The sequence below is a fragment of the Haliotis rufescens genome, unplaced genomic scaffold (assembly GCF_023055435.1).
Source record: "Haliotis rufescens isolate VD_foot unplaced genomic scaffold, xgHalRufe1.0.p SCAF_10, whole genome shotgun sequence".
NCBI classification, from domain to species: Eukaryota; Metazoa; Mollusca; class Gastropoda; order Lepetellida; family Haliotidae; genus Haliotis; species Haliotis rufescens.
In genome coordinates this window covers 36,185,327-36,193,641 of record NW_025963780.1, presented here as the reverse complement: position 1 = coordinate 36,193,641, position 8,315 = coordinate 36,185,327, and the positions used below count along the sequence as shown (strand labels likewise).

At 38.8% G+C, this 8,315-nt stretch overlaps 1 protein-coding gene across 4 annotated transcripts in view; it reads left to right on the top strand.

Moving 5' to 3' along the window:
• The first annotated feature begins 3,670 nt into the window (after positions 1 to 3,670).
• The window catches only part of LOC124131046 (WAS/WASL-interacting protein family member 1-like), a 55,940-nt gene continuing 51,295 nt past the window's right edge, over positions 3,671 to 8,315 (top strand). For all 4 annotated transcript variants that reach the window (XR_007219479.1, XR_007219477.1, XM_046494124.2 and 1 more), the window contains exon 1: positions 3,671 to 3,857. The gene's annotated coding sequence lies outside the window, so the exon portion shown is untranslated. The remainder of the gene's footprint in view (positions 3,858 to 8,315) is intronic.

Genomic DNA, 8,315 nt, shown 5'->3' with positions numbered 1-8,315 from the left:
TGTTTGTGTTTGTGTGTTTTAACACACATTCTCATTCCCCAAAATGTGACATATGGCTGACACATCATCATTGCTGAAACAGCTCCTTCTTTGGTGTGTCTGATCCCGACAGGTCCTTGATACTGTGCTGGTGTGTTTGGTGATAGATGTGAAGATTCCGCTGACTCACCCACCCACCCACTCACTCATTCACTCAAATCGCTGATAACATAACATAACATTAAATACAGGCACATAACAGATAATAGCGCTGGTGAAGACGTCCCTAAAATTCGGCCTTTCAAACAGCACAGCCTTGGGAGAGTCCGTGTGTTCACCCTCATCACTCTGCTTATCTTATTAAAGCTTGGCAATAAACCTCAACTCACTCACTCATTATATTGTGTACATGTGGTAGAAAAGTGTAAATTTATGAAAAACAGTATAACTTAAAACAAATAAACGACCAACAAACGAAACTTAAGTTGTCTCGATGTATTTGCTTTCATCTAGAGCACGATCGTTTGGTAAATGCAAACCTTCTTTTCCAAGAAGCTCAGCTATATCTGCGTGTGCCCTCTCTGATTGTTGTTGCTCTCCCGAAGTAAGCTTATCTGTTAAATACACAAACAAAACAAACAACGAAATATTTCTGTTGAAGCTATAGTACTCCACTCTCGGGGTTTGGCCTGTGCAAACAAGGGACATAACTCTGTTCGGATAAACATTTAAGGGAGCATATTACAGCAGCCTCACTTAATTTCGAGGCCTGTCTCATGGTCCCTGAACCATATTATTCTCCCCTTCATCCATCCTTTACTGAAGCAAGTCTAGATTTTCAGATTATCCCATCTCACTGAGGCTCCTTTTCAATTTAAATGGAGTTGTTTGTTTCTGTCAAAAGTAAAATTTGTTCAGCGACAGAGTTAGCCTATCAATTCCCAAGTGTAGGCTAAACCATAGCCTTGCTCCCAGGCTGTACTGAAAGATAAGTTCATGGATGTGTAGTAATTCTATTCTCCTAGTAGGCAAGTCTAGATAGGTAGACAGAACAAGGACGATAGTCTCTTATTGTGACAACTTAATCTTATTATTTATAGAATAGGGAAAACAGGACTTAAACTAATAATTATTGCCTTATAGACTTGTGCAAGTCTTGCCAAACCTGTCCGACTGGTTTTGACATAAACTGTATATTAACACTCTACCTGGCCTTATTTTGTTTCATTTTTTACAGACCCCCGCCGTGATATTGCTGGAATATTGCTAAAAGCGGTGTAAAACCATACTCACTCACTCACTCATTTTTTACATGTCAGTGTTGATTTTATATCTCCTTTAAGTCAATGGTGAAAAATGTATTTTATATGCGTTCTTTGCAATTAGAGTTTCGTTATTTTGTTGTTTAACGCTGTACTCAGCAACATTCCAGCTATATGACGGGGGTCTGTAAATAATCGAGTCTGGACCAGACAACCCAGTGATTTACATCATGAGCATCGATCCACGCGATTGGGATACGATGACATGCATCGAGCGAGCCTGACCACCCGATCCCGTAAGTCGTCTCTTTCGACAAGCATAGTCGGCTTTAGCGGCAAGTATGGGTTGTTAAAGACCTATTCTAACCCGGATCTTCACAGGTTCTTTGCAGTTAGATTACGATTACAAAATATAATGTAGGAACATCAAATACGGGTTATACAGAAATGTCTAAACTGATTGTATTCATTTTTTCAATTAATGAAGTGGACACAATGAAGGATATATCAACACAATAGTCTCCACAGTATCCCTGGGTTCCCCGAGCCTTATTTTAATATTTATGCCTATATTTGAATGTCGCTTTGGAGAGTTGCGTCCCTTGGGCGCGCCAGGAACCTATAAATGTGTGTTCGAATCCCAGTTCGGCCCGATTATGTTTCTAGGTTCGTCAGGACCATACCCGTGCTCGTTGGTTTCACCGATGTGGTAAACGTCTGAGACCTGCATCACTTCGTGCTTTCCTCCCACGTTAAGCTGATACGCCGTGATATAACTGGAATACTCTTTGACCCTCTGGCACGGGTGGCCCACTAGTCTAAAGCGCCGCTATTCGCTGTTCAGAGTTGCGTCCCTTGGGCCAGAAATCTATGATTGTGGGTTCGAATCCTGGTTCGCCCCGATTATGTTTCTAGGTTTGTCAGCACCATACCTGTGCTCGTGTATCTGAGACCTGCATCCCTTCAGGATTTCCTCCCACATTAAGCTGACACGCCGCGATATAACTGGACTACTGTTAAAAGCGGCGTTAAACCCAACTCACTCACTCACATACTGTCGTTACATATCTGGAATATTGGTGACTGCAGCCTTAAATAGCATGCACTAAGCTACACGTGTAAGATGATACCCGAGAAAAAACACACGTCCATTTGGCTTCTGATGCACGAAGGGCGGTCGGATAGCCTAGTGGTTCAAGCGTTCGCTCGTCACGCCGAAGACCCGGGTTCGATTCCCGACATGGGTACAAAGTATGGAGCCGATTTCTGGTGTCCCCAGTCGTGATGTTGCTGGAATATTGCTAAAAGCAGCGTAAAGCCAAACTCACTCACTCACTCACTCTGATGCATGACGTTTTATACGTTAGATCGTATAGATTGCACATTACATTTCTATCAATCTTAAAGTTACATAAGGGCGATGTAACCTATTTAGGTTAAATAGTGAACATACAGTCTGATTGGTCCCTTCCGATTATCTCATATCTCGTTGGCCCGAACACAACGCCAGAACATGTAATGTGTCTAACTCTCCCAAAAGATACATGCACGATGGGTAGATTGCTTCGGGCGAGTGGGCGAGTCCTGAGCATGTATTACACTTGTCCATCGGCAAATCCTGCCGTAGACTCTCCCACAGACCATGAAACAAACAAATCCGAATACTACCAACAAGTCTACAATATCAAAGACGATTTAGCACACACACACACACACACACACACACACACACACTCACACACACACACACACACACACAAATCTTTTCATTTCAGATATTTGATATTAGTCAAGTCCTGTTGAAACGTATCTAATCCCCTAGCTACTGTAACACATGGACCAATTACACATTACCGCCGTCATTTAACTGGAATATTGCTGAGTGCGGCGCTAAAAAACAAGAAACAAACAAAATACACATTATCGTAGGATCTTGTAAACATAAATTGTATGTAGAAAACTCATCTATACCTTCTACGTCTGTACAAGGGAATTTATTAAAAAAAATATATACTAAAAAAAAGACTGAATAAATTTTACAAACAAAGATTTTTTTACGAATACTAACAGTGTATTTTATTTTCCAAACAAATGACATGCAGTTTTCGTTTTATTTTTCAGTTTAGTTTAGAGGGAAGTGCAACAACGTAACGACACAATGTCATGCGTTATTACAATGATGTACGCATGTTGTGTGGACAGTCAATGTGACGTTCATATTTACCTATATATAGTTTTATGTGCAATGGAGTGGAACATAGAAATTACGAAATAAGAACACGTTAACATGTCCTTTTCCCTTGCATTCGGAATACTTCGCTTATGCTTTTATGTTTATTGCGTATGTCATGTATGTTTTGTGTTATCGTTAATTTGTAACGAGATAAGCAAGGTCAAGTATGAGAGTTTCGATTGCCACAGGTGCCCCTCCGTCTGCGCACGCGCAGGAAAGTCCGCCATATTGTGACAAAATAAGGTTCCTCGTTTGGAAATCTAAACATCCCTTCCGGGTATAAGCTCATCGTGTTCCTGATAGTAAACGACACCATGGAATCACTGTGGCACATCCCAGTCGAAACTATGTCATAACTGTCACGGGAGGATATTTTTTACAAGGTATAGTTCGTGTAAACCTGTCCCGTTGAGGTGGCAAGTCTCTCATTTGTACACATCTGATCCTTGGGATACTCCCCATTTCGTGATATTACAAAACATCGTGTGTATGAATTATTGAATTATTAATATTGACATTTATAACCTATATCAACGCATTATCTGACAAGTGAACATGCTGTATACTTGTATGATGTTGGTGAAAATATAGCTTTATTGCGAAACGTCAATATGAATCACTTCAATGTTGAAAAGTGTCAGAACTCAATGACAGTCATAACAATCAACGTCTGACAGTCGCGGACCATGTTCTGACGTTCGTGTGTTCCTTGTATAGGTAGTGACAGCAAAATAGTCTGTGCAGTTGCTCATTTTGTTGATATAGATCATAACTGTTTATATTTGTCGTCAATATAGCCTTTATTGTATTATGCTAACCAGTTAACTAACACTAGGCCTACTAAATCTATAAGAAGCTGTTCCACTCTGTGTAAGATGCAAATATTCATGGAATGTGGTCCATTAAGTTCATTTCCATGGTCTGTATATGGTCAATCAGACAATAATTAAGAAAATCTATTGTTTCACAGAATCTAGCATGGCTGGTATCTATGTTTGCATGATCTGTCAACAACTCCACCACATATCATTTATGATAATAATTATGTTGTATAAGGAATGCATTGAGGTGTGCACATATATTATCATCCGATGTGCTTGTGTGAACTTTGATATTTGACTGGACATGCAGGCAGTTGAGTACATTCTTGGATGCAGATAAGTGCATAGATACGATGGTTGTCATCTTCTTCACCTCTCATTGAACTATTCACAGTTACCGTATTCAACGTAATAAGCGCCCAGGGCGCTCTCAAAATTAGAAATAGGGGGTTCTTATTAGAACATCATTTTGGTCGGAAAAAACAGAGTTGAAACATACATTATATTTTTTTATACAGATATATTTTTCCAGAATTTAATAGCCCATAATTAACGGTGCATATAACACAGAAGTACGTAGTATACGCAAATAAATAAGTCTTGTGTACATTGATCAATCGGAAGAGGTGCTCATTGGGATTGTTCACTAGCCAATATATTAGCTATTAGCTTATTAGAGCAGGGAGCTTATTACGTCGAATACGGTATTCGTAACTATGTTAATGGTACTGCATACAAGGACGCCAACTCAATTTCTGGAGCATTTTCTCCAATGATATATGTAGTCAAATTGAAACTATCAAATAATGTAATGTAAGTTGTAATGGCAGTAACTGAGTTGCTGTTTCTACATAAAAGCAGTTGTGTTATAATTGTAATTGCGTCCACTGTAGTGACAATGCATTGTGAAGTATTATGAATGGTATCAACAAAGACTTTCGCAGTTCCTATACTGGTTGTCAGGGGGGTCAGAAAAACACTGGTGACATGTCTCAAAAGTCAGTATCATATTGGCCCTAGCGTGTTCACTCCATTCTCGGGGACACTGGTGTCCCAGTCATCTAAGACGCCACGATTTCACTGTGCACAGTTGCCTTATGTGTCTAGGTTTGTCAGCACCATACCCGTGCTCGTGGGTTTCACCAGTGTGGTTAACGTCTGAGACCTCCATCACTTCGGACTTTCCTTAAGCTGAAACGTTATGATGTAAGTTTAACTGGAATACTGTTCAAAGCAGCATTGAAATAAACTCACTCACTCACCGACTCCATTCACTGATTATTCAATTACATCATATGATTAATTTAATTTTGGAGAAATGCCTTGGGTAATTCCATCGTAGGTAACTCCCAACAGTTGCCATGGCAATACAAGCACACTCATGAGGTAAAGATTATCTGCAGTTAATTCAATGACAAACCCACCTGAAAAAGATAAGGATTTTTTTCTTTTCAATCCTGATAATGTTATTTAAACTACTGACCAGGAAAACTGCATATGATTCTGATTGTCAACTATGGCATGCTTGTACACAGTAAAATATATAAAATATTGTATGTGCATTTTACAACTGTACTTCGATCGGGATTTTTCAATTTTGGGATTCCCTTGAAATTTGACCCTCTTCAAATGTCACCCATTATCATGATTATCAGGACATCTGCATCACATCTGATACCAGAATATTTTTGTGGGAATATGAATTGTGCATGGATATGAATGCACCTGGTGACTGATTTATTAGAAATTCATATAGAAACTCATGAAATCAGAAATAATTGAACTTATGCAACATGCTAAATTATGTGTGAATTTTGTCGCAGTGACTATCATGACTTCCACAATTGTAGTTCGCATAGTATCATTGCATGGGTCAGCATGACTCATATATATTTAGAGGTGAGAGGCGGTTATGTAGAATGGATATCTTCTATCAAGAAAATTGTTAAATGAACTAGGTTTGGGGTATGTATGGCAAAGTCAAAACATAGAATATCCTGATCCATTTGTTTAAATGTTCACTCAAAGACTGAAGGATACGTATATTCAGAAATGGAATGAGATACTTCTATTATCACCAAAATATAAATACTATGTAGTGTTCAAGTCCCAATTTAAAACTGATGAATATCTTTGGAAATCACTTCTCCCTAAAGTTAGAAAATCCTTTTCATGAATACAGCGGTAGAAACTAACATTTTTAGTCCACTAGTCCTTATAATGATAGCATACAGCAAAACCCTTAAAAAGGGCAAATTTCTACCAGTCCTTATGATACCTTAACCATTGGGCAGTTTGGCAAGGACTACAGGACTAGTGCCAATTTCTAACGCTGTAAATAAGATGTTTTTCTCTTAGCCTTCAGAATTGAGAGTATGTTAACTTGCCACACATACAAAATTGAAAATAATATAATTTTTTTCTTTGTGTCCAGAATTAGAACATTTGCGTAGAGAACACTTGTGTCCTTAAATGTACAGAACACCAAATATATATAAATTTCTCAAATTGATGTCTACTGAAAATATTAATGTACTAAAACATGTTTATAGCATATGCGTGTCATGCAATGAAATATTGAAATACTCTTTTATAGAAAATGTACATTTCACTATCCATACAAGCCGTACTATAGGCCTGAGACCTTCAATATTTTTTCATAAAGAGTGATTCATTATAAAACAAATTTGAATGCTAAAGTAAACTCTTTTAATTGTAACAGGGCACATGACAAGTTTCATATAATTGATTCAACAGGCTTGTTTTGACCAGATTAGGGATTCCACACATATTTCATAAACTCAATAATATTGCATGTTTTGTTATGTGGCTAGTCCAAATGAATTACTTGATTGATAGAACTGTAACCTCACCTCTCTTAATTACACTGTTAAGACTATTCAATTACATGGATCTGCAAATTGCAGTTATGTAATGGCTAGGCCAAGTAGCAGCTAACGAGTGTAAGGGTACTGCCAGTCAGGATGTTTATTGCGAGTATTACACCTGTAGATATCAACACCTGTCTTCATGGAGGTTTGTTTTGGCTTATGAGCAGGATTAACTTTGTACCCTGTAAATTGCAAGGTGGGTGTATCCAGGTGATGTGTAAAAAAATGCAAGGTGGGTGTATCAAGGCGATGTGTAAAAAAATGCAAGGTGGGTGTATCCAGGTGATGAATACAAAATGCAAGGTGGGTGTATCCAGGCGATGTGTAAAAAAATGCAAGGTGGGTGTATCCAGGTGATGTGTAAAAAAATGCAAGGTGGGTGTATCCAGGTGATGTGTAAAAAAATGCAAGGTGGGTGTATCCAGGTGATGTGTAAGAAAATGCAAGGTGGGTGTATCCAGGTGATGTGTAAGAAAATGCAAGGTGGGTGTATCCAGGTGATGTGTAAAAAAATGCAAGGTGGGTGTATCCAGGTGATGTGTAAAAAATGCAAGGTGGGTGTATCCAGGTGATGAATACAAAATGCAAGGTGGGTGTATCCAGGTGATGTGTAAAAAAATGCAAGGTGGGTGTATCTAGGTGATGTGTGAAAAAATGCAAGGTGGGTGTATCCAGGTGATGTGTAAAAAATGCAAGGTGGGTGTATCCAGGTGATGTGTAAAAAATGCAAGGTGGGTGTATCCAGGTGATGTGTAAAAAATGCAAGGTGGGTGTATCCAGGTGATGTGTAAAAAATGCAAGGTGGGTGTATCCAGGTGATGTGTAAAAAAATGCAAGGTGGGTGTATCCAGGTGATGTGTAAAAAATGCAAGGTGGGTGTATCCAGGTGATGTCTAAACAAATGCAAGGTGGGTGTATCCAGGTGATGTGTATAGTGATGCCCTACAGTGACACAGTGGGCAGTGAGCATCTTTTCAATCTGGAGGCCATCAATGAAATCTAGTCCACAGCTCATTTCAAACTAGTGGTATATGTAAAATAACAAGATTTTGGAGGAACCTTAGAGTTTGTTAGTTTAAAACTACAGGGTTAGCAATCTGGACAAGTCTGCTAGCCGAAGTCAGTTTTG